The sequence below is a fragment of the Ixodes scapularis genome, unplaced genomic scaffold (genome assembly GCF_016920785.2).
Source record: "Ixodes scapularis isolate PalLabHiFi unplaced genomic scaffold, ASM1692078v2 PGA_scaffold8__174_contigs__length_109621045, whole genome shotgun sequence".
Taxonomy (NCBI): domain Eukaryota; kingdom Metazoa; phylum Arthropoda; class Arachnida; order Ixodida; family Ixodidae; genus Ixodes; species Ixodes scapularis.
The window spans coordinates 33,867,134-33,878,988 of NW_024609883.1; positions in this window are offsets into that span (position 1 = coordinate 33,867,134).

Consider the following 11,855-nt stretch of genomic DNA (forward strand, 5'->3'; position numbering starts at 1 on the left):
GCTGCGGGGCGACCTCTGCGCGGCTTGTAGTCGCTCCAGCGGGCTAATACATTTGAAGTTAGTTTGGATCCAGTCCGCGGCTTATGGACGAGAGCCTGGCAGGCCCGTGAAAGGTTTTCTAAGCAGCTCGTGTTTCAGCGATGGCATCTGGGCTTTAATAAGCGACTGGAATTGGGCTCTACATGTTCATAGCTCCTCGACCGGGTCGAGTAGTACCCGGTTGCCTGGTGGGGTTGAGCCTAGCATCCCAAGTACAAGTTCAGCCAAGTCTCGACGGAGGTGGTAATTTCTCAGTACCTCACCTGCCACCTCGTGGGCGGGCTCGCCACCTGCGTTGCCGCCCGTGTGCCCCGGAGGCCATGCAATCGTGACGTGAACACCGTTTTCAGTCAGGAGCCGTTGGCACGTGTGCTGGCTTGCTGTCTTTGTAGATGCACACCTTCTGGCTGCGTTAGTTCATCAGCGGTTGAACCGCTAGACGTATGGCTCCCACTTCCAGCGCGTGTATATCCCGGAGCGCTGTATCTTTGGTTCTACTCTCCGCAAGGGTGGTTCCCGTACCCGTATACGATGGAACGGAACGGCGTCTAGAGCGATTGCACCCGTGGGGGCTGTTTGCATTGTTGCATCGGTGTATATTGTTACTGAGTCTGAGACCTGATATTGCTGGGATTGTACCAGGCGTCATCTTCTGTGTCGGTTGGAGTCTCCGTTTGTGCGACTCTGGAGTGATTTCAGATCCGTGGCGACGAATTCCTTCTCTGGTCCGTTTCATAAAACCGAAACGTCACTGAAATCGATGTATATATTGACGGGCACTGGAGTAGTTTGCGTGCAGTCTGTATGTATCGGAAGGCGAAGACGGTGGCTTTTCTCATGTCGAACTATGATTGCTCGCATGGGTGGTAGGCGGGAATACCTATGAAGCTCCTCTATGCTGGTGAGTTTTGGGAGTCCGGTAACGACTCGAAGGACTTCATCTTAAAGTTTGTTCAATAGTTCCTTCTGGCGCTCTGTGAGGTGGTAATTAATGGCGCCATACGTTATCTTGGAGACAAGAACTGCTCACATAAGTCTTCTGGCGGCTTCGGTACCAATGCCTCCCATACGGTTGCTGACGCGCTTGATTAAGGGAAGGACTTTCCGCCCAATAGGTTTGAGAGCTTGCAACCACCTCTGTGCGTTCCCGTTCTGTTGTTGGAGATGGCCAGGGTGCGAAGTTGCTTAGTCGCCGGTTGAAGCATTGGCTGGCCGGCAAATGTTAGGGTTAAGTGCTCCCCCGTCTCCGCAGTACCATGCAAAATAAAGAACAGCAATGCTATATGCATGGCGTGGCCCGACCCGAAGTTGGTATGCGCGCTACGGTATGCCGCCATCTCGTCGATACCAGTCTAACTATGCCAAACCACGGGCAAGCACTTCGCGCGTGTCGCCATAGAAATGAAAGTGGGAGAACGATTTAGAACGTACGAAGATTTTAATTAGGCTTTCTGCCAGTTTAAACATCCACAAACCCTCCGTCGCAAAAAAAAAAAAAAAGAATAAATAAGCGACCAAATTAGGGGTAGTTGTCAACGCTCACTTGTCAGCGGAATCCGTAAAGCCATTGAAGATTGAAAAAAGCTCCAGCTCGGCAACTCGATGCTCACCTGCAAGCACGGCGGGTGTCACCGGACTACCGGCCGTGTTTGCAAGGCGTGCAAGTGGACGGCTGGTGCGGCACGGTTTTCTTGTGGAAGTTTCCACCGCGCTAGGTAAACCTAGCTTGCTGAAACCTTTGCGTTTCCGACATGGCGCAGGCGTAAGCCCGAACTTATATTAAAACGGAGCGAAGCCTAGCTAGGTCCAAAAGCTTAGGTTGTCACGACGGCTTACGGCCGCCGCATATGCGACGGCATCCCCCCAGCGAGACGAACCACGCCAACGCGGGAAGCCAGCGTAGCCGCGCAAGGGCATTTCGGGCCCGCGAGACAAATCTCGACGCAGCTAGGCTTAGCTAGCGTGGCGGGCTCTCTCACACAAAAACCGCGCCGCGCAAGTCGCCCTGCCAAAGCATTAGTGGGAGCACCGTCTTCCACATGTTTTTGAGACACCAACCAGTTTTGAATCATACAGGTTTTACTTCAGGTCCGGGATTCGGAATAAAACTAGTCCACGCGTCGTTCTCGCATAAATCCGCGAGGGGGCGCTTTGGATAGTGTGCACTGCTTGTGGAGAGGAGGACAGGGCTGAGCACTTGATACTCTACAGTAAAGGGCTTCATTCTATGCCTACCGAAGGCAACATAGATTTAATAAAGTCATTGGGTTTTAGAGACAGCGAAGGGAGAGTGGATTTCAAGACAGTAGAGATTACCAAGCAAAGATTAAGTGAATGGTGTCAGAAAGCAAGAGAAAACTAGGTATTTTCTTATTAACTGGTGGCAAGGGGGTTTTATAGCCTCACTTTCTTTTCAGTGCGGAGTGAATGCAGTTTTCACATTTAATTATTCTAAGCTTAAATGGTAAAACAAAATGGCTAGGTGGCGTAAGCTACCGCCCGATCCAAAGGGCTCAGCCGGATTCATCCATCCATCCATCCATCCATCCATCCAGAGCAACTTCCTGTCCAGCCGCACTATGTAGTGGATATAACATTGCTTAATAAGGAATTGAGCTTTCTCCGGCGAGGGTTACACGCCCGTGTTGGAGGGGAAATCAGGTCTGGCTGTTAAGTGCGGCTTGAAGGATGCTGCGCTGTTGGTGGGCGTTGTTGATATGATGTGTAATCTACAGTGTGATGACATGCGCATACAGAATGAACCGCAGGCCCTCGATCGTGTCTAGCTGTCTGGCCAGCTTGGCCATGACTACGTTGAAAGGTAGCGATAAACAGAATGGCTCACTGTGGTACGCGAACCGTGTTGTTGAAGATATTGTTTTATCCGCGGTCCGTGCTGGGAGGCAGTCGAATTTCGAAGGTGCGGTTCTCGAGCAAACCCTTCACGAAATCGACGAACCGCGTCCCGACTCCGCTCTCTTTCAGCGCCTGGATGGTCGCGGTATGTGTGACATTGTCAAAGGCTTTCCCAAGTCCATTGCGCCACCAGAAATCTTTTTGGGATGGGGGAAAGTAGTCGTCGGACTCTAATTTGTAGGAGATGCGCGTGGTGGCCGTGCGCCCCACCACAAAGTCGACTTGAGGGAGACCGGGCGAAGGTGAGAGAGGCGATCTGCTTCCTTGCCAGGTTTGAGGATGGGAACCGCCACCGAGTGCTTCCACAGGGAGGGTATAGTTTTCCTTACATGCACACCTTGTTAGTTTCGACCAGGAGTTTGTGTTTGCCGTGTGTAGGTAAGTTGCGGCTGTACGACCCCGGGATACCGTCTGCTCCCGGAGCACTGCGCGTGTCCACGCCTTGGTGCGCCAGTTCAAGGTCGAAGACGGTGAAAGAGCTGTTTATGCCCGATTCGGTCCTCGACTGGTTTCCGCTCGTAGATACAGGGGTTCGGCGTACGGTACGGTTGTTAAAAGAGAGTGCAAGCTGCTTCCTCCTCAAGTGCTGCTATCGTTAAGTCGGTGACCAGCACGAGGTTTTGCAGTGTGTGCCCTTTTTTACAGCGAAGCTCTTTATGGCTAGGGAGAGACCCGTGGATTTTTGGTGTGCGGCAACAGAAATGACGTCACGAATTAGTGTCACGTGACGTCAATTTCCCCGCTAAATTTGGCGGGGAATGTTTCCCGCTAAATATAGTGGGGAAATTGACGTCACGTGACCTCTACACCAATGCAGTTTCCCCGCTACATTTAGCGGGAAAAATTCCCAACAAAATTTAGCGGGGAAATTTCACCGCTAAATTTGGTGGGGAAAATGACGCCCTAACTTCGTGTCACGTGACGTCAATATACCCGCTAAATTTAAAGGAGAAAGTTTTCCGTTAAATTTAACCAGGACATTTTCCCGCTAAATTTAGCGGGGAGTTATCTCAACAGCAATCCAGTTTCCCATTAAATTTACCTAGAAAAATGACGTCACGACTTTGCGTCACGTCACCCTTGAACGAATTCAGCGGCAAGAGGAGAGGAGGAGGGAAGCGCACCAACCTCTCTTTGTCCTCGTTCATAGCGCTTGCGTGCCTGGGTTGCTTCCCTTCTGTCGGGTAGCGGTCCCGTTCACGCGTGTCTAGTTTCCTCCGGCTCTTAGGGGCGGCGATTGCCCTTGACATGTGCGTACGTACCGTTCGTCACGATGATCACCGTTCAAGACAATGAATGTGTTCGTACCTTTGTTCAAAATTCTGTGTCACGTCTGCGCCGTGTGCTAAACAGCTTCGCTGGTCATCCACCATCACAAACTGGAATGGCTCATCATTTTTGGCTTGTACGTTCAACGCCCAAAACACATTTCACAGGCGTTCTGCCCCGCGGTCTTCTCGCTAAACGATGTGCAATGGTCAAGCCACCGCTCTCTTAGAGCTGACTGGCGTAGTGCCGCGCTTGTCCCGTACGGTGACGTACCCTAACAAGGTCGTGGTGTGTCTGGCCTGCTCCCTACAGGTACTCCATCTGGGTCTTTCTCCAAAATTCCACTGCGTGGAGGAGATATTGATATAAGTTGGCCCTCCTCGGTATTGATTCCCGTCTCTAGTCACCGTGCGCAGAGCTTTTTGAAGGGCTACTTCGATGGATAGGGGTCTCGTGCTCCTCGAAGAGTTGTTGGCAACAGCTCCAGTCAAAGCTGGCGGGGGTACGTTTGGAACGATTTTACTGAATCGCAAGTGAGGTACAGATCAGGTAATGGTCGCTCATGGGTCGCTACTGATGGTCGCTACTTACGCCAGCCCGTGACCAGTCCGTTCTTGCTCAACGTCAGGTCCGGGATTGGGTCCCGTTGCTGCCCGTGGAGCGCATGTCAAGTGGGATAGTCCAGGTCGTAGCAGAACGTGAGGCCGGCTTCCTCGATCGCCGCCTCATATAGCGCAGCGCCTCTTGTGGTGTAGGAAGTGAGCCCCACGATGGGGTGATGCCCATTAAAATCGCCCCCTATCAGCATCTGATCTTGTGGGTAGGTGTCAAGTAGTTGTCGGGACCCTGTGGAGTCTCTCTTGTTGCCCGTTCCAGTTTCATGGCGAATGAAAACTGACGCAGATGATATAATTGTGCGGACGATCTTACATCGAGCCGCTACAACTTATTGGTTTGGGGGGTGCAATAACGAGCCGTGTGGAGTGGCGTTTAGGATACCTGTCTGAATGCCAATACCACTGCCTGTGCTTCTAAGGTCGTGTCCGTTGTAGCAGTCGCCGTGTCGTGACGTGTTTTGCGTTGGATGGACGGCGAGAACTATCCCTTGTAGTTTCTAAGTACCCGTGAAGTGCCTCGTGTTTTTTTAGAGGAGCAGGGGCGTCGGATAGCCGGTGTGCTGGATGAAAAGTTTGAGCTCCGTGGCGCTAGCCCCTAGGCTTCTGCAGTTCCCCTGAAAGACGTGCGGTACGGCTGTCAGAAGTAAGGTTGGAATACGTACTGCAGCAGGTAATGGTTCTTTATGCGTTCGAGGCACTGGTTAAAGCTTTAGCCGGTGGGCTGAAACCGCTAGCCGAGCGAGTTTAGTTGTACGGTGAGTGCCGGAAGCGTCTCGTTTGGAAAACAATCTTTCTCTACACCGATTCGAGGCGACCCTCTATGGTGGTGAATTTGTCCTTTACTAGGGTTTGCAATTGTTCGTATATAGTGTGAAAGCCGTCGTCGATGTAGTTGTGGAGTGCCTGTACACCCGCCGGCAATATGAAGGTGAACGCCGGACCGTCGACTGCTCCGTGCTATAAGCGCCATGACGTAGCTGCCACGGCAGCCGCGTCATCGCGCTGATAGCACGGAGCGATCGACGGCCAGGCGTTCACCTTCATATCGCGCACGACTGTACCATCTCGATGAGACATGAGTAGTTCGTCATTGTCTGCGGTGAGGGTATGAAGCTACTTGAGTCTGTATTTCTGTTTGTCTTCGCTAACGGGCTTGATCGCCTTGCTTCTCTGCTTGCATGCGTTCTTTTCTCTGCTGCCGTCGGGGCTTTGTGATCACCCGCTGTTTCTGCTGCAGGAGGTTTGGCAGCGTGCGCCGCGTTTCTCGCAGTGTTCGTTGGGCTCGTTTTCTAATCTCGTCGAGTTCTGCGTTTGCGCTTCGGTGGCCCAAGGAGGACTACTTTTTCTGAGCAAGTACGCGGGCGTAGGACGGTTTACCTTCCCGTGAATGGGAATGTGAAGGCGAGCATCCTTTTGTGAGACTGGGGATGTTTCCGCTGACATCAAAAAAGAAAGAAAAAAAAACGTTTCATGTGTTTTACTATTTATTAAATGTGAGCGTCCGCGGGCTCTACGAATTCTCATTGTCATCGCACGGACGTGAATGAAGAAAATATAGTGACGGATACCTTGAGCGGCCTCCTCTCGACTCGCAAATTGTTTGCGGAAAAACGTAAATATTGAGTCGCAAATAATTTTTTTCTTTATTGTCGGGTTTTTATGAGTTGCGGTTTTGTAAGATGCTAAGTGTGCATTAATACGCGAATGCATGAGAACACTCGAAAATGCAGGACGCTCGAATTGCCGAAAAGCTGCTTTTTAGAGTCGGCAGGTATTGTTTGTTTTTCTTTTACATAGTTTTATGCTAGGTCTTGTTTCAGGGCCACTAGCTCCCCCTGACTGTCTTCACTTCCCGATATATAATTTCAAAACATTTGCTGGCTCGCTTTTTTGGATAAAAATATTTCGCTCTTGAGCCTCTTCGAGTACATTTTTTTCCGACGCGAACCCGACCTAAACTTAAAGTATGCATAACATAAGAGTGACGTAAGCACAACTCGACCGAAACCAAACATGACACTCACCTAAACAAAACTGACGGTTCTCTGGAGCTATTCTGTTTGCCATGGTCTTGTCATATGTGTTCTGTGTTTCGGTGGTTGTATCTGTTCTTGTAACATTCTGCTTAATCAATACCTCCGCCGTGATAGCGGATCAGCTGCGGATTACATGCCAAAGTTGAAGTGCAGTGCCATAGACTCGTCAATCCTCAATGTGTTCTACACCAAAAACATCGACATAAAATTGATAAATTGACCCGCCAGCGCGCCCAAGACGCTCGATATGTTACAGCGTCAAAAGCGCATTCTGTCTTCGTTGCAAGCTTTACACTTGACAATTGAAAGTTTAGTGAGACCTTGGGTGGGAGCAATGTAACCGACATTGAACGACTCCTGAAACTTCATCTTCAGAAGATTGCAAAGCAAGTGTGGTTCCCTCCAGTTCCTACGTATCTTACATTGCTCTCTCACTTCTGGCAGGTTCCTCTTTGTTTCGATTATGTAAAACTATTTGTTAACCTCTTCCTATCTTCTTTCTGTTGTCCCGAAATATTGTAATTTCTCATTAAAGTACCAAACACTGGCTCGCAAACTTAGCTAAATGTTTTGTTTGTTTGTTCGTTTGTTTTTCTTTTCTTTTTTTTTTTGGGGGGGGGGGAGGGGGGTTTCTCATGGCCGGTTGAAGTCGTGCTTTTTGAATTTTGAAAGAAGAGTTAGGGCACAGGCGAGGCTGGCAAATGTTAAACAATAAAAAAGTCTTTTTTTTTTTGCTAATACTGGCATACGTTTTTTTTTTTTTTCACTTTTGCGTCGGCTCAGGGTTGTTCATCTATAAAGAGAGTGTTGTAAATAAAACCTTCTAGCTGTGTCTGACACGGTGTTGTGTGTGTCCTTCTTGTTCCGTGTCTCCGGTTTTATTATGTTTCTTGAATTCTCATGATTTTTTATCTTTTCTTTTAATTTTTCGAGGTTCCGTGCAACGCGGTGAACAAATCGCTCTTCAATTCGTTCGGAACCAAAAACTCTACTGAGGCGGACGCCGTGTTAGTCATCTATGAAAAGCACGTTTTCACGGTTTCGCTGGGCAGATACAATGAGACGCTGCGCACCTGCACGAATGCGACGGACCCGGCCACACAGCAGTTTTTTCGGTAAGCAACAACCGTGTTTTCCGAACCCAGCACAGTCAGTTTTAACTCACGTAAAAGATGTCACAAAAACAATCTTACAGATTTTGTTTTGCCCATAAATAACTACGCATCGCAGGGCCCTTCTTTTTTGTTGAAATGTACATCTAGCAATCAAGACGGCATTGCAAAGTTTAAGAACTAACCGTTATTTCATTCAAAAGCTCTAAAGAATTTTGGAAAATTTTCAAAGGAAAAAAATAAGGTCCGACGAAGCTCACAAAAAAAGGATGTGAATCCAGTAAGCCATGGGGAACGGTTCCCGTTTTCTCCTTGAATTCAAATGCTACAAACTCTCCTCTAACCAAAAAATTAAAAGCCGCAATGTTCTTGTTTGAGGTATTTTAATTTTATTTCTTTTAGAAATCGGCTTCTTGGATTGTCTTCGGGAATCGAGGATCTGGGTGGCTTCCAGCCTGATGTGCTCATCCCCTTACTCTTAGCGTGGATTTGCATCGCTGTCAGCGTCTGCAAAGGCATCAAGAGTTCTGGAAAGGTTCGTGCTACTGGAGATACAGCCGTTACCATGTGGACGACGTCAGGCTCCGAGGACTAGATTTAGGACCTCCTACAGGAGGCCGGGGATACAACGCAAACCTACGCGGAAGAGGTTGGCCTCAGTTGCGCCGCGGAGAAATCGGAACTCCTGTGGCGGTTTGCTCATCTCGCTGCCGCGGCCGCGGCCAAGGGGGATTTTATGTCACGTGACCAGCTCCATGGGGACAAGGAAGTACGTAGCGTTCCTCCCTAAAGGCAGAGAATCCCGGGCCGCTTCGAGTACAAAAGTATAATTTCGCTCGCAGAAACTGACTGCTGATGCTTTTAACTTGAGTCCAATTAACCGCCCCTTTATACCTTAGGAGCGGCAGGTAAAGTTATGGTCAGGAAAGGTATATATTAACCAAAAGAAAAAAAATCCCGCGAGGTAAAAGCGGTGGCAGTATATTTATTGTACTGCGCCAGCAGTAGAGGCCTTAGCCTTCTGCTTTACTTGAGAGGTAAGAGCGCCAGTAGTTGCCGTCGCGTCGTGAACGTTCTTGGTTCAAACCTCGCCGGAAACGTTCTCATTGTATTTTTTGTGCTTATTTTGTGAAAGTTTTTTTTTTTTCCCCACGATTACAATGTGTATAAGTACGAATTAGGCGCCTCCTGTTATTAAAAAGAGTCGTAGCAAGAACGTTGTATATTTGAAAACACATAAAAGTGCATGTGCTGGGGGAAGAAAGCTTTTTCGGCCCCGTTTTTGTTAAATTCATACCAATGCTGTAATCTTGGTTTCCTTTTAATAAACATTATAAAACGATTGTATCAGCGCGTTAACTTGGCTTGAAATTTTTTTTTTTTTTTTGGTGTGTTGGTTTAACAGGTGGGACAAAAAGTAAAAACCGTGTAAGGCGCAGTAGTGCAAGTGGATGATTTGGACGATTTGTAAAAAGAATTAAAGTTAAAAAATAAGAAAAACACGCAAAATATGAAAAAGATAAAAAGTTTTTGGAGCAATTTAACTCGGAAGTTTCACGCCGGGACAACAATCCCGGCGCTTCTACCTCTCGACTACAGCAAAAAACAATCTCGCCGACGTAGGCGTAGTTATATAACTATACTCCACCACTTTTCACTTTTATCTTGCGTGATTTTTTCTTTATTTTGGCACATATTTACCTTCCCTGGCCGTAACTTTACCTGCCGCTTCTAAAGTATGATGGGGCGGTTAATTGGACTTCAGTTTAAAGTTTCTGCGGTCAATTTCTGCGAGCAAAATTAGACATATGTACTCGAAGCAACACGAATTTCTCAGCCATCAGGCAGGGACGTTAGGTACTTCTTGTCCCCATCGAGCTGGTCACGTGACATAAAAATCTCTCTTGGCCGCAGCCGCCGCCGCCGCCGCAAGATGAGAAAACAGCCCCTGGTGGTACGTTCACGGGCGCCCTCCAACAAAAAAGAACCTGAGATTGGCCTTCACTTGAAAGGCTTAGCCATTCCCCGAGTCAACAAACTAAGAGTGCTTGAACTGTACCTTCAATCCAACAGGAGGGCACCTTACACGGTGCACTGTCTTAGAAAGCAGGCCATGCAGATCGCACACCGTATCCTGCGCGTTTCCTACCGTAAAAAGGGACTCCGCGAACGGGATACCATCCGTATATTGCTAGCTCTCATCGTCAGCTGTTTTACATACCATACCCCGCATCACCACCTCACGCGCACCGAGCTCGATCGCCTTAATACCGCCTTACGGATGGCAATAAAGACAGCGCTCGGGCTTACCCGCAAACTGCAACACACCGGCTATTGCAATTAGGCATCCACAACACAATTGAAGAGCTCATCGAAGCTCGAAAAATTGGACAACTGACCCGCCTTCGCAGAACTCGGACGGGAAGGGCAACCTTGCGCAGGCTCGGTATCTCGGGGCCCTTCCTGATCAATGCAGAACCCGCTTCACCCTCCCGACTACCATTCCAGATCACGGCTCGGCTTCGGGCGGCCCTGATAGCCTCAAACATGCACTCGGACCTGCACGTGGGAAGGAGGGCGGCCAGGGTCCAAGATCTTGCTCGGACCTACGGCACCGACCCGCATGCATGGTACACAGACGCCGCACAACACAGAGAAAGGGACTGGGCTGCGGTCCAAGCCGTTACTAACAATGTCGGATCCCTCCGTACTCTTAGCTCTAACATTAAGTCCATGCAGGAGGCCGAGGAGACGGCAATCGCCTCGACCGTCTCACTTGCCGCACTACAGGACAACGGTATCACGTTCACACAACACCGACACTTCCCACAAGATTACGATCATCACCGATACCCAAGCTACCTGTCGCGCGTATGCAAGGAACACTATCTCATCTCGCGCGGCACTTATAATCAAAGCAATACCAACGGACTGGTCTTCTACACCAGACATCCGAATTCTGTGGGCCCCAGCACACACCGGTCTACCTGGCAATGAGAGCGCTAATGCGCTTGCCCGAGCTGTAGCTATGAACCGGGCTTTGCCGGACGGGACGGAGTGGGAGGGCCCCAACACGAACACCAAACAGGACACGACCGACCCCAGTGTACCCACAACACAAAAAGACGCCATCCTGGACAAATACGTACTCGTCACAGAATACTACCCGTGCTAGCCGCCGAACACTTCCACCTCCCCATCCCGAACTCACCCGGCCCCAGCCCTCAGGGCAGGGGCATCACCCCGTTTCTTCCCCTACCCCAGCCTCCTGGGAGGCGGCCCTGTCTAGCCCAGAGCTCGTAGACCAGCTTGAGCTGGTTCAGCGTGCCCGTCGGATTGGAGAAGCCAACGGAGCCCTCGACTAAGGGCTCCGACCGGGACTCGTCGGTCTCCTAACCTTTTGAAAAAATAAAGTTATCCACCGCCACCATCGCCACCGCGTGTTGTTACGAGTGCTTCTGGCGTCGCCATGTGCTGGCATTGCGCTCGTTGTGTCACGTGCAGTCACGCTTGCAGTCACTTGACAGCAACTTCCAGCAGTCACGTTGGTGTCACGTGAATGCAAGACGAGCTGGCGATGCCAAAAAGCTAGGCGGCTCATTGTAAATCCTCTACTGATGACGTTTGGGGGGGGGGGGGGCATTTTTGTGTTTGATGTAATATTGATTTAAGTCAGCCAGTTTCTTCCCGACATTGACCACGACTTGATTTTTTTAAAGCTACTAGCTTTACGTGGGAATCTTGCACAAACCTTGCTTCCTCGTGTTGGTGTTGATCGCGCCGCAGCAAGGCCATGGGAGAGCGTTAGTGACGTCGCGTGTCAGCGGCGTCATAGCGAGCACAACAATTAGAGTTGCGCCGCGCGG